This window comes from Cricetulus griseus, chromosome 3 (assembly GCF_003668045.3).
Source record: "Cricetulus griseus strain 17A/GY chromosome 3, alternate assembly CriGri-PICRH-1.0, whole genome shotgun sequence".
Taxonomy (NCBI): domain Eukaryota; kingdom Metazoa; phylum Chordata; class Mammalia; order Rodentia; family Cricetidae; genus Cricetulus; species Cricetulus griseus.
The window spans coordinates 109,329,972-109,345,390 of NC_048596.1; the positions used below are offsets into that span (position 1 = coordinate 109,329,972).

The 15,419-nt window shown below is 43.7% G+C and overlaps 1 protein-coding gene across 2 annotated transcripts in view; it reads right to left on the reverse strand.

Annotated features, from left to right (window-relative positions):
* Positions 1-15,419, reverse strand: part of Me3 (malic enzyme 3) — a 223,170-nt gene that overhangs the window by 97,081 nt on the left and 110,670 nt on the right. The gene's annotated exons all lie outside the window — the stretch shown is intronic.

The window sequence follows — 15,419 nt, forward strand, 5'->3', positions numbered from 1 at the left end:
AATCATCACAAACTTTGAAGGAATTGCTCTAGACTTCTGTATTCACTGCCTGCTTGACATGTGTCAAAGGCACTCAAACTTAACATGTCTTAGACCAAATTTATGATCTAGCCTTTCACCAGTTGTCACCCAAAGACAGAACTGACTCATTCCTTTCAATCTCAAGTTGTCAACCACACTGGCTTCCTTTCCGGACCCCGTGCTACCGTGTGCCTCCTACTTCAGGGGGTCCAGGCTGTTTCTTTTGCCCAATACCTCTTTGATTCCTCAATCTTCATGTAGTTAATTCATTCTCATTAGTCTGGTAATTTCCAAGTCCAGGTTGAAGGTTCTTGGTATGAGCTCATTGTCTCTTAGCCTTGCATGCAAAGACACATTTACTGTGTGGTTCCTTGGCTAACTCTCCCTCATTAGATTGTAAGCATCACAAGGGCAAGCTCTGCATATATTTTTTTGTTGTTGTTGTTATCTTCAGCACCATTCCATTCCCCTGGGCTTATTTTATACTTCGTGCTGAGTACAGCATCTCTGAACAAATGGAGATGTCAATCAACAACATGTGATGGTGCTCAAGTGATAAAGGAGAAAACTGTTGGATAAAGCTAGGTGAGAGCAGGCACCAAGGCAATTTGTGTGTGTGCCCTGAAGAAACGCTGTGAACTGAATGGCAGTGGGTGGTGCTAGACAGTGCTAGTAAGTGGATGGAGGATGGGCCAGGGAAAAGAAACACACTTGGGGTATATGGTTCTAGTTTTGAAGCGGGCAGTAAAAGCATCGGGTAATTAATTTACTCATAAAGCTTGATGGCTTCCAGGGAAAAATACTAGACTACACCACCCCTAAAATATGCCTCTTCCTCTTAGAGACTGCTTTGAGCTAGTTCATTGCAAACTGAAGTTTTCAGTGAAAAAAAAAAAAAAAGCGACACCTGTGTTTTACAAGGCTGATTAAAACTGTGATTATGGAGGGTTGGAATGTTGCCAGATTATCTTCTGCTATCTTTAGTTCTCTGTGTCTGACCTAACATCCTTTGATTTTTCAGGTAAATACTTTTGGAATGTATTAACAGATCCCTTATTCCACCAAAAGCTAAGAATGCTATTAGATAACATCCGAATCCTGTAACAGATCTAAAAAATATTTTTTTTTCTGTGCTATAACCTGCCTATTTGATGTTCCCACCAATGTATTTGAAGAATGCCTTGACTTGTAACTTCCTTTTGTTGTTTGACAATAAGAATTTCCTGCAACTGTTACCATATTGAAATTAGAATATTTGAGGAAACCTGAATCCATGTTCCTGAGTCATGGCCACTCACACATAGTTCCAGTGTAAACTATGTTTTACCCCTTAGTGTTGAGAGCTATGTTTTGCATGGGCAGACCCAGAAAAAAGGCATGTTTCCTTCCTTCCTTCCTTCCTTCCTTCCTTCCTTCCTTCCTTCCTTCCTTCCTTCCTTCCTTCCTTCCTTTCAAAAAGGCACTCAGTATGCACCTTGCCTGGCCAGGAACTCACCATGTGTAACAGGGTGGCCTTGAACTCACAGAGATCCATCTATTTCTGCTTCCTGATTGCTGGGATTAAAGGTGAGAGCTACACTAAGCTTGCTTTCCTTTTGTAAAGAACATTTACATTTATTTAACAATTTGTTTGTACAGATGAATCTGTTTCACCTGCATAATGAAACTCACTGACAACCCTAGCTTACTGCACTTGTGGACATCTCAAACCTCTTTCCTTTAGGATCTCCCACCCCCACCTTCCTTTTGTTTTATCTGAAACAGTGTTTTAGCTCAAAGTTCTAACCACTCCTTAGGCTATACTTGTTAAGTTCCATTTTCTTCTTGTTAATCTGTCTTGTGTGAAAGGGCTCATTCCAGCATAGAACTATGAAGGACAGGCAGGCTAGTGTTTCTCTCCCTCACTAACAAGGAGGCCAATTCTTTCAAACAAGGATAATCAGGTATCAGTCCCCAGATTTACTGATGTCTCACTTAGGGAAATCACTTAACCCACAGTGATGATCATGACACGTTTCTGGCCTCTTGACTTTATTTGGAAAGGTGTGTCATTCAACATTCCTTCTATACCCTGAACCCTGATAGAGACCCAGTAGGATGCTTAGTGGGGGCATGGAGAGCGGGAGCACATGTGTGAACAGGTACCAGTCCTGCTATGGTGTAGAGCTAAACAAAGCAGTGTGTGGCTATTCACAAACACAGGCAAAGTGTGATTACTAAAATTATCTGGTACATTAAAACCAGTTCTCTTTATTGGCAATTAGAGGGAGAAGGGGACACCGGTGCTTGAACAGTTTTACATTTAAACTTCTGACCTGATGAAATATTGGAAGACTTCATTTACTCTCTTCTCTTAAAGCGTATTTCCAGGGCCTGCAGAGGTCAGACTGTAAAATTTCCCCTTTTGAAATGTATTAAGAGTGTTAAAACTATAGACAAGGACTGCCCTGGATGTGGGTTTTGAGTTTTTTTTTTTTTTTCCTGTGATTCTTGTTGGCAAGGGATTATAATAAACAAAAGGATTGTAGGCCCCAGAAGGATTCTCAAGGGTTTGTAGTGATAGAGTGAAGTCCTGAATGACTGTGTATTGTTGACATGGGAACGGCCATGTTGAGGACCCCAGTTGCCTCACTTCCATGGGACTGGGCAAAGCCTCCCTGACTAAGACTCAGAGGAATGGCAAAGCACCCTTAGGTCTGAGTGCGCATGCTGACGGTGGTGCAGAAAAGTTCCCTGTAGCCTTCTTTCTCTGATGGCTACAGCACGAAGACTGCTCCCCTCCCCCCAGAAACTGCTCCTACAGGCTTAGCTAACCCTGCTCTCTGTTCAAGTGTCTATAGTAAACATGCTGAGCTTCCAGGATGCTGCAGCTTTGCCATCCAAGTTTTTCCGAGTCCTCATGTCTTTCTTGTCTTCATTCCTTCACCGCTCCAGTAAGGTCAGTTCTGGAGTCACAGAGCAGATAGGGAGGTGTGTGTGTGTGGGTGTTTTCACCATCCGCCTGAAAAGCATCTAGGCCATCTCAGAAAGAATGGCTTGTAAAATGTTCCCAGTAAAGTATTTTCAGTTTTAGCTGCTTTTCACTCAGGGGAAATAAAAATTTCCAGCATTAACTGACGAAGGGACGATTCTTCCCCCTTCCATAAGATGTTTTATTAGCGGAGGAATGCATTCCTCCTCAGTGACCTCAGATAGTACCTCCATGCCTTGGGAAGCTCCCTTTTCAGTTCTGTTTGGCTCCATCTGGAAAATGCAATCATTTAGTAGTCACTGTGGTTGGAGTGTGGATTTAAAACTAAATAATGAGGCTGCCTGTGGCTTAACTGACATGCACGAGGGCTACCAGAGCATAGACTAGGAGTTAATGTCCCTGCTCTGCAGCCACAGCACTTGAATTCGAAGCCTGGTGCTGCCAGTCCCTGATGACAAAGCCGTGCCCAAGTTGCTTTGCTGTTCCTATGTCATCTGATCTTTCAATGTAAAATGGAAGAATGGCCTCATTGTCCCCACCGGCTTTCTGCCTTCGATATAATGGTTAAATAAGACAGTACATATTTACATGTGTGGTACAGTGTCTTCTGTAAACAAATGGTAGCTCTTCCTGTTGCTGGTAGTGTAGTACTTATCACCACAGGCTCATGGGTCAGCTTGTCTGGGTTCAAATGCTGGCACAACATCCTGGAGACATAAGATATACACTAATTGCCTGGCAAATGCTGGAATCTAATTAAAAATTAGCATTTTTGGCTAGAATGGTAGCCCACCTGTCTCAAGCCATGGTTGGCAGTTGTAGTGCCTTTTATTGGTGTCAGAGGAATAAATATGTAATAAATAAAGTATGGTGGACAGAAAAATCTCTCATTACATAAGTCATCAGTGGGGGCATGTGGTAGTTTGAAAGAAAATGGCTCCCAAAGGGAGTGGCACTATTAGAAGGCGTGGCTTTGTTGGAGTAGGTATGGCCTTGTGGAAGGAAATGTGCCACTGTTAGGGTGGCCTTTGAGTGAAGTTCCCTTCCTTGTGTTTTGAAACAGTAATGTATATCCTGTGCCATTATATGTTGGAAGTATGTGATTTTGATTTTTATTTTATAGGGGATGAAAGTTAAAAGATTGCATGAATCTCAGAAGACATTTTGAACTTTGGACTTTAAAATATTGTTTAGACTGTGATAGACTATGGGGACTTTTGAAGTTAGACTGAATGCATTTTTGCATTCTGATATGGTTATAAGCCTTTGGGGGCCAGGGAGTGGAATATGGTGGCTTGAATGTAATTGGCCCCCATAAGCTCTTAGAGAGTGACACTATTAGGAGATGCAGCTTTGTTGGAATAGATATGGGCTTGTTGGTATGTATGGAGGAAGAGTGTCACTCTTGATGTAGGCTTTGAGGTCTCCTATGCCCATGCTATACCCAGTGAGACAGAAAACGTCCCATTGCCTGCAGGCAAGATGTAGGACTCTCAGCTCCTTCTTTAGTACCACATCTGCCCGAGTGCCACCATGTTGCACCCTGGAGATAATGGACTAAACCTCTGAAAATGTAAACCACCCAAATTAGATGTTTTTCATTTAAAAGGGTTACCATGGTCATGGCCTGTCTTCACAGCAAAAGAAACGCTAACTAAGACAGGACAAAATAAAAGGCTGTTGGTGATACACAGTTTAGACTATTACACATTTTCTATTATTCTTGCAAGAGCTAATGTTCAATGAAAATGAGATCATAGGCAACTTGGAAGGAATCATAAGTCACAAAAGGACAATGTGAGTATCTCTGATCCAGGGACTCAACAGGCCCTGTATGTACCCTGAGCTCAGGCTGTGCTCTCAAAGGATAGCCCCATCATCCTACCAGGCATCTTCACAAGATGGTGATGTGAAGACCTGAGGAGATTCAAGTGCAGGTCTCAAAGATGCCAGGAGGTGGTTCCTTTAAGGGCGTGATCTGGGACAAGACACTTCAGCTCTCCATGCCTTAGTTTTTTGGTCAGTAAAATTAGGACCTCAGCTTCTTTGTGGAATCCCTGTACATCACAAAGCACCATGACATACTAGTCTTGTTAATATTTATTTGCCTATTGATTGTCCATCAGAGTAAGCCTGAGAGGTCTGATAATACTGGCTTTCTACAGTCCCAGCCAGAGAAACGGGGTGGTAAGGGAGTGCTAGGAAGCCCTGCCTGGCTCTGAGCTACAAAGGCATCTCCAGAACTTGAGTGAATCGCTGGCTGCCAAGGTGCTGGACATCCTGCAGGGTCAAGGCTACAACAGGAACACTCATCACAGCCAGCGGCTTCTTAGAGGAACTAAAAATGTGTCTCATGCTTCCAGGGATGCCCAAATGAGCTCCCGGAGTTGCAGAGGCAATGGTGGAAACCTCACTGTCAGTAGCCACTAAGTGGGATGGGGGAGTAATTTTAGCTACTAAGGACTTCTCCTGGGTTTTCCTTACTAACCTCAGGTAAGCAGATTTTGAATTTGAGGGGTAAGGAAAACATACTATGGCAAGCTGCCGACCTATGAAACTCATCTTTAATGAATAAATGTCTTCCCTTGCATAAAAGGCACCATGTCCTGCAAAGTTGTGAGTAACGTGATGTCAGACTGAAAAGCACACCGTATTTGTACTCAGGATACTGCTATAAAAAGAAAACTAGAGAATGCCTTGGAAATAGAATCCTCTAACCTCTGATGCATTAGTCTGCTTGCTGTCACTGTGACAGAATGCTTCAGATAAAGAATTTATAAAGCATAGAATCATCTATGCTCATCATTTTCAAGGTTTCAGTCCATGGTGGTTTGGTCTTTCAGCCCTGTGGTGGTGGCATAGTACATCAGGGTAGAAATACATGTTAGAAGAAGCGCTTGCCTCATGGCAGCTGGAAGACAAAGAAAGAGGAGGGGTCTGTGGTTCCAAAATCCTCGCCAGGAGTATGAACTAAGTCAACTGTCTTCTTCCATTGACCCTATCTCTTAAAGATGCCACCAACTCTCATCAGCACCAATGACAGAAAGGGAGGTCTTAGCATGTGTCTGTGAGGTTTGTTTCAGATCTAAACTATAGCAACTGATACATGGCTTTCCCAAGTTTGGCTTTTCCTCCTGCAGTTAGTTCCTAGAAACAGAACTCAGATCCTCCTAGCTGATGTGTGATCATTGGCCTGGGACCTGGAAAGAGGGAGACATAGAGCATAGCATTAGGTGGTTATTGGTGTGTGTGTGTGTGTGTGTGTGTGTGTGTGTGTGTGTGTGTGTGTGTGTGTGTGTAGAAGCATGAATGAAGCTTATTTTAAAGGTTTGTCTGTTTTATTTGTGTATGCATGTGTCTAGGTGAAGGCATGTGTAAATGTATGTGCCCACAGAGTCCAGAAGATGGCATTCGATCCCTTGGAGATGGATTTGCAAACATTTGTGAGCCATATGATATGGATGCTGGGATTCTACCATGAGTCCTCAGGATTGAGCAGCAAGCGCTGTTAACTGTAGAGCCATCTCTTCTGTTCCAAGAACTTTTATAAAAAATTATAGTTGAATCTATTTAACAGGGAATTTATAGTTACAGGGATTACACACAAATATTTCAAGACTTAGAGCCATTGAGGAGGGACCATTTCCTCATAATCAGTAACTAGCAGAGTCACAAAAGAAAAACACTAGACTCTATTTTTGGGCCAAGAAAATGGGATTTGGTTATTCCTCACACAGGTTGGAGTCATAGTATTCCTTGCCAGGGCCTGGCTTGTATCAGTTCCATGCTACAGAAGCCACAGGGTCTGGCCTGAGTGGGGGAGCATGGACCTGAAAACTCTTAGCTACTTAATGGTGACAAAGACCAGGCACACAGACATCTTGTCGTTTTTATTTGGAGGGCCTCCCAGTCCATCTGAAAAACTGGAGTCTCTGGTTTTTTCCATCATCCTCCTAAGCCGCTTTCCAACCATCAAGGTGACCGCCTATGTGCATCTACCATCCAGTCATCATTTTACCCTAGCGGCACACCTAAAAATGGTCTCTAGGCACTTAGACAAAACTCTCCGCACAGGTGCAGCCCATTCAAGATTTAGCCCTGTTCTAATGCATACTAGGAGACATTCTTTACTGAAGCCATGCCATCCTGCAGCAATTAGCCAGCATCTGCAATATAATGGAGGTTCAGGTTTCTGAAAGATGGAGCTGGAGGTATGAACCCCCCAAAAACTTTCTAATCAATAGTTCTTGGTCTCCGACAATTCCTAACTGCAAAACATCATTGATAGGTAGGTATGTAAATTCCAAGAACTTTGTTTTAAGCATTGAGATTTCAGAATTGTTTGCTCAATAGCATGACACAAACATGGTCCACTTTGATCAATCACATTTTCCCAGGGATGTCTCATACACAAAACAAGCACTGACACTCTGGTGAAATCAGAAGAGAGAGGCCAACCCTTTTGAGAGAGTTCTCAGTTTCCTTCCCTCAGCTAGAACGCTGGTGATGACAGCCATGGAAGAAGATTTCATTATTGAAAATAGGCTATGGGAGCAAATGATGGCTAGGAAATTATATATTCCAATGTACATCTGATTCTATGAGACTGTTGTTTAAGGAGGGTTGGGCTGCATCTGTTTTAATCATAGTTGTAAAATTGTGTCTTGGCACACAACAGGTACTCTCCAGACAGTACATGCTTTAGGATGAGCGGTGCAGGATGCCGTATTGAAATGATAAAGATCTGGGCCTGTACTTTCACAGTTATAAACTAAGTCCATACTATCTCAAGATGCTTTTGTGAAGGCCTCCACTAAGCCATGTGGATTGTGTGACCCCCTCCCCCCTCACTTAAATGTTAAAATGCTAACCCCACGAATCCGTGGCCTTATTTAGAGATAATGACTTCATGGAATAGTCAATTAGGATGATGTCATTAGAATGGGATTTATTTAGAAGAGTGTTGGCCCTGTAAGAAGGGAAGACAGTGCCATACAAAGGAAAGACTGGCCAAGCAGGGATGGAGGCCGAGAAGACAGGACTGCCATGTCTATGAGACAAGGGCTGCAAAGGCTTGTCAGTAAACAATAGAGGCCTGGAAGGGCAGAGGGGGATTGTTTCCTTCAGAATTCAGAAAGAACATGACCCTGCTTTCAGAATTGTGTCAGAATGACAAATTCATTCCTGCTGTTTCAAGCCACCCAGCCTGTGCTATCTTGTTCCTGCAGCATTAGGAGTTGAAGAAGCCAGATATCTAATTCTTGTGTGATAGCCCTGAGTCAACACAATTCCTTCTCTATATGTTTCCCAATTCTCAACTAATTTTTTCATTCTTATTTTTGTTTTCTATTAAGCGAGTTCTTTGATAATTTCATATGTGTTTGTAACACATTTCTGGTTACTCTCTTCCTCTACCCTCTCTTATCAGCTTTTGTCAAGAACCACCCCACCAATCTGTTCCTTTCTCAGATTAATGACTTTTAGTTTATTGTGTGACTTGCTTAGTTTGATCAGTGCCATCTATATGATCATCAGATGACTCTCCATTGGAGCCTGGAGGGGTCACCAGTGGGCACACTACTGAAGGCAGTGACTCCCCCTTTCCTGACTCTATCCTTAGGAAACAGTTCAGCCTTGACAGGTAGGGCATGCATAGTCTCTCCTCCCTTTCCTTGCCTGGCAGTTAATGGGGCCATTTTCTGTGCAATCATCTGCAGTTGTCTAGCATTCACGATGGCAGTGGCTGTGTGTTGTCCATAAGACGGCATTTCCCAGCTCTTTCCTCTTTCTTCTGGCTCTTGTAGCACCACATTCTCAGAGCCTTGGAGGGTGGAGCAGCCAATCAGCACATATGCTCAGCACCTTGTGAAGTCCTAGGTCTCTGCCTTCATCAGACTTTACAAAATAGAGGAGAGGCTTCTCTGATTAAAGCCAAGAGTGATAATTGGTGTTAAAGGCCAAGTTGGCTGGAGCCTTGATGAAATTTCCTGGGGTGGCATGGGAAGGACTAAAGTGGGCTCATGTAACCCAGGCTAGCCTCAAACTTGTTATGTAGCTGAGGATGACCTTGAATTCCTGATGCCCCTACCTCTACTCTCTGTGTGCTGGGATTATAGATGTGTACCCCAAGGTCCAGTGTATGTGATGCTGGAGAATAAAGCCAGGGCTTCATAGGTAATAGGTTAACACTCTACCAACTGAACTACATCAAACTCAACGTCTGTTAGAGTTAGGGTAAATGCAGGTAAAGTTTCCCCCATCCAATAGAGGCCTGTAAATTACATCACTGTCTCCAGTTTCCATCAGGAGGCAGAAAAGTTTTCTTGACTTTGAGAATTCAATTACACTGGGGAGAAAGCACAACAAAGATAAAGTTCACTATTGAGAATGTTATTTTTTTTGAGAAAAAGTCTCTTTACCCTTATCTTGAGGTTCTGCCAGGGAGTGACCCTGAGACAGGTCCTCAAATAGAACTGGAAATAAATGACAACCCAGAACAACAAAACCCATTGAAATCCACAGCATTCATTTAGACTTCTTGGCACCAAGTCCAACACAAAAGGAAGACTTAATTAAAACAGGGTCAATTGCATTAGGCAAACCTCTGCAGCGGACTCAGGAGGAGGGACCTGCACTTTCAACTCCGTAACAAAGATTCATTGTTGACAGAAAAACCACCATTCCACACATTTTTGGCTAGAAGGCAACCTCTGAAAAACCCACAGGAAGCTATATTTTAAATCCCACCAGCGCTTTTCCTAAAATCAGCAGCAGGAGAAACAGCCTAGGAAGTGTAGGAAACAGATCTCCATCCTCGAGGCTCTGCAGGCCATAGACCTAGAGAGGATGAGGGGAGACCAATACTCATGGTGGGGCATGATTCAAGTGGGAGACAGGCTGCCTAGAGACAGGGTAGGTGTCAGTGCTGGGTCACTCACACTCTGTTGCTGGTTTTACTTTCTCTCTTGAGGACAGTTTGATTATCTAAGCACACTGAAGCAGCACAGCTTGTTTCCTGTGCTTTGGACAACTCATCCTGTTTGGACTCCACTTCAGTCTGAGGTGGGATGTTACAAAGGGAGTGTATGGGTGTATGCTCATCCCCACCCAGTGGAGGTCCGCTTTCTTCTGACCTTCTTAGATGACAGTGAACTGGGAGTGAGCTTGTCTTTGGAGAGAGGCAATGAATTTTATCTAAGTGACACCATCAACTGGATCTTGTCGGGGGTAGGGACATCTTGATCTCACACACTTAAGCTTAATCATTACCTTCAGCTGCATGGCTTCATGTGCTATACTTTGTGGTTGACACAGTGCTGGACACATGGGACACAAGGACAAATGTAATTGTCTCTGGTTCAGAGGCCATTCAGATTTAGGATGGGGGTGGTGAGCAGCACAATAGAGTGTATAGCAGAGCCATTATTGGAGGATTAAAGAGAAGCATAGACTAACAGGACAGCCACATCTCAGAGTGAAAAAACAGAGCTGACTCAGAAAACCTGTCTCCTTTCTCTCTCCCCTCCTGGCTGCTGTAGTATGTGTTTCCCCAAGTAGACTCAGTGTTGTAAAAGGAGGCAACAGTCCTCCCCTTCCAGTGATTCCCATGGGTGTGCACTTATGAAACTGTATAAATACAGCATTCCAATAGGTGGTCAACTTCATTCCTGCTTTCCTTGAATGTGGGAATGGGGCAGTAAAGACAGGGCAGTCAAAATTTCCCACCAGCTATAGGATTGTGCGATTATCAGACCTTTTCCAGTCTGCTTCCCCATTTGCAAACAAAGGCAGTAGATCAGATAACTACTAAGACCTTATGATTCTTTGTCCATAATCTGGCAGGGCTCACAGAGGTCCCTGGAATCATTGCAATAGCTTGGATTTGAAACCAGGTAGAGCTGGATTTCAATGCCCAGATCTGATGAAACCTGGACTGTTCATCACTAGAATGAAGCTGGAACCATTAAATACACCCCACTCAGTTGCTGTGAGTGTACCCATGTACATCAACACAATACCTTGAAAACACAGCCTTTTGGTAAGCTTCAAGCCATGCTAGAAATGTTTGCCAAAAGAATATAGGTCAGATCCCCCAAGAGACACTGAATTTCCTGCCTTGGTTCAAAAATGGTGCAACTGCATATTCTGGTTTCCATGTGTCCTGACACAATTACTATTTGTTTTCCTTTTTGCTCTTAAAAACTTGCTGATCTGCAGATTTAGCATGTTACAAACATGTATTGAATGCCAACTATAAAATCTCAAGGTTTTTCCCCGGTTTGTTTCAATTTTGATTATTATTGAGGGATGCATGTGTGGAGGTCAGAGGTTAACTTTTGTGGAGTCTGTTCTCCTTTTTCACATTTATGTGGGTTCTGGGGCTCAAGTTTAGGTGGCCAGGCATTTTCAGCCAGAATCTTTACCCATGGAGACACCCCCACATATTTTTTTATAAAGATCATCCTTTTATTTGTATTGTTTGAATTCTTCTCTGTATAGTTATTGAGATCCAAGTGACAAGAGGCTTGAAAAAATGTGTCTGTAGCTAAGAGCATTAGCTGCTCTTTCAGAGGTTCTCGGTTCAATGTGGTGGCTCATAATCTTTTATAACTCCAGTTACAAGATTGGATGCTTTCTTCTGTACCTCCATGGGCACCAGGCATGCAAGTGGTATACAGATATACATGTAGGGTAAAAACATTCACACACAATTAAAAAAAAGAAAGAAAGAAATACCCTAGTAAATCTGTCTACCACAAGATCCAGCAATTCCACTCTTAGGCATATACCCAAAAGATGTACATTCATACAACAAAGACATCTGTTTAACCATGTTCATAGCAGCATTATTTGCAATAGCCAGAACCTTGAAGTAACCTAGATGCCCCTCATCTGAAGAATGGATAGAGAAAATATGGTACATTTACACACCAGAGTACTACTCAGCAGAAAAAAGCAATGGAATCTTGAAATTCACAGGCAAATGGATGGAACTAGAAGAAACCATCCTAAGTGAGGTAATCCAGTCACAAAAAGACAAACATGGTATGTACTCACTCATATGTGGATTTTAGACATGGAGCAGGGATGGCCAGTCTACAATCCACACCGCCAGAGAAGCTGGGAAACAAGGAGGACCCTAAGAAAGACATGCTTGGTTCCCCAGAGAAGGGGAAAGGGACAGGATCTCCTGAGTGGATTGGGAGCATGGGGGGAGGGGAGACGGAGCTGAGAGAAAGAGTGGAGAGAAGAGGTGGGGAGAGGAGGAAATGGGGGAACAGAAAGTTTGAGTTGGGGGAAGAATAGAGGAGAACAAGATGAGAGATATCATAATAGAGGGAGGGAGCCATTATAGATTTGAGGAGAGATCTGGCACTAGGGAGATTTCCAGAGATCTACAAGGATGACACGAACTAAGAATCTAAGTAATAGTGGAGAGGCTACCTTAAATGCCCTCCCCTGATAATGAGATTGATGACTACCTTATATGCCATCCTAGAGCCTTCATCCAGTGGCAGATGGAAGCAGAGGCAGACACCCACAGCTAAACACTGACCTGAACTCCTGGAACCCAGTTGCAGAGAGAGAGGAGTGATGAGCAAAGAGGTCAAGACCAGGCTGGTGAAAGCCACAGGAACAGCTGACCTGAACATGGGGAAGCTTATGAACCCCAGACTGATGGCTAGGAGACCAGCATGGGACTGATCCAACCCCCTGAACGTGGGTGTCAGTGAGGAGGCCTTGACAATCTATGGGGCCTCTGGTAGTAGATCAGTACTTATCCCTGGTGTATGAATGGACTTTGGGAGCCCATTCCCTGTGGAGGGATGCTCTCTCAGCCTGGACACATGGGGGAGGGCCTAGGCCCTGCCCTTGAGGATATGACAGACTTTGGGGATCCCTGGGGAGCTGAGGGGGTGGGGAGTTGGTGGAGGGCAGGGGAGGAGGGGAGGGAGAGGGAGCTGAGATTGACATGTGAAGCAGGCTTGTATCTAATCTAAATTAAAAAATGGTATAAAAAACAAAACAAAAAACAAAAACAAAAAAAGAAATACCCTAGTAACAACAACAAAAATAAAAGAAGCAAACAAACCTAAACATGCTGAGTGGGATACTTGTTTTGCAGATGGTACAGCATCTACTCAATGTCATAAGTCTAGGAGTCACATGTAGCTGTACCATTTATAACCAGAGCTGGGATGACATTGCTGACATAAGGAATCAAAGCAGGATGTGGGTCTGGGGAGATAGATGGTCAGGAGGTAAAGTGCCTGCTGCACCAACAGGATCCAAGTCTGGATCCCCAGCACTAACTTTTGTAGAAACTAGCATGGCCACGAACATCTGTAACACCAGTGTGGAGACAAGCAGGCCCTGAAGCCTTGCTGGCCAGCTGCCTTAGCCAAAATGCTGGGCTTCAGGTTCTGTGAAGAGCCCTGTCCTAAAGAATTTAAGGTGAAGAAGAACCGAGGAAGATACCTGACATCAACATTTGGTATCCACATATACCTGAATACACACCACACCACACCACCCACCCACCCCCCCCCACACACACAATCTATGGGGCCTCTGTACACACAGTACATCACAGTACATACACTCAGTACACACATAACTCACACATAGTGTACATACACACACATCACACATACTACACACATATACCACAACAAACCACACACATACTACACACACACACCACACATATAACACACACCCACACACTGTACACACAAACCACACACACCCATATATATATAACACACACTATACATCCACACACAAACCACACGTATCCACACACACCACATATACCACATACACACACATACACCCACACACCACACTTACATTCACATACTACACACACAAACCACACACAAACCACACACACCAGACACACCACATACACTACATATACTACATACACACACCTCCACACACTAAACACACCACACATACAAATACACATAAACCACCCCCTACACCACACACCACACACACATACACTACTCATATACCACACACACCACACAGCACACATACATACCACACTGCATATACACACACTGTACATACACACACACACACACACACACACACACACACACACACACGCACACCACCACACACAACACATACACCATACCACACATACCAAACACACCACACACACTCACACTCACACACACACACACACACACACACATACACACACACACACACACACACATAACACTGCACACACCACACATAGCACACACACACAAACATACCACACCACACATACCAAATATACATCACACACACACACACACCACACACATACATACCACAGAACACACACACACCACACAAACACACCCAGCAACAAAAAAGGCGTCAGAGCAATGTGTCAAAGCAGACAAGAAGCCATTCTGCCTCCCGTATCTTATTGGTGTTCAGATAGATAGCCTTCTTTTTTTTTTTTTTTTTTTTTTTTTTGTTTTTGTTTTCTGGCATTTGTTCTGGAGACCAGGCTGGCCTCGAACTCACAGAGATCCGCCTGCCTCTGCCTCCCGAGTGCTGGGATTAAAGGCGTGCGCCACCAACGCCCGGCTCAGATAGCCTTCTCTTGACACAGAGGAAAACACATAAGAAGTTTGTAAGTATTTTTTAAACTCATTTTTAGCTATCCTAGACTTTGCAAATATAATCTATTTCTCTAGCCTCTTTGTTAATTATGAGATGGATTTGGCAGCAGAAAATTGCCAACTTGAATTCCATAGGTTGGGGAGGAATGTCTCCATCCACACTCTTTGAATAAGAAGGGTCTGAGGAGGTAGGGAAGGTATGCGAATGTTAACAAGTGCAGGTTTCCACAAAAAGCCTCCAAATAGGGCAGCCAGCAGACCAGCAGACAGCCTTGCATGTCTATCCCATCACATGTCCCCTCTGTGGCCGTCAGGGAGAAAAAAGGCCACACAAATGGCATTTCAGCCCAGACACTGTAGTCCACATAGAAAATGAGCGTGGAATCTGAAAATGCCAGCCCTGCAGCTCCCAGAGGCTTCCCATTAGGTCAGAGAAGGTTAATGTAGTCTCAAACATTACTTGAAATATTAAAATATGCCAAGGAACCTAGGAAGAGTGGGTACAAAGGAGTTTTTTTTTCTCTCGTAATATTTACTCTTGCAGAAATAATAACCACAGATCCCAGGCCCCTTTATTCTGAGAAGTCACACTTCACACTCTTGGCTTTCTTTCCTGGCCACGAACGTGGCAAAAGCTCACACATGCCTCTACTTTATCAAGCCGACTACTTGCTGTCTCCTTCCAGGCTGCTGGCTAATCCGAGTCTCTGGGAAGTAAGTTTTTTTGGAATGTGTTCTAACTCAGACTTTCGATATTGGAAGCAAATACTCATCAACCCATGATTCTGACA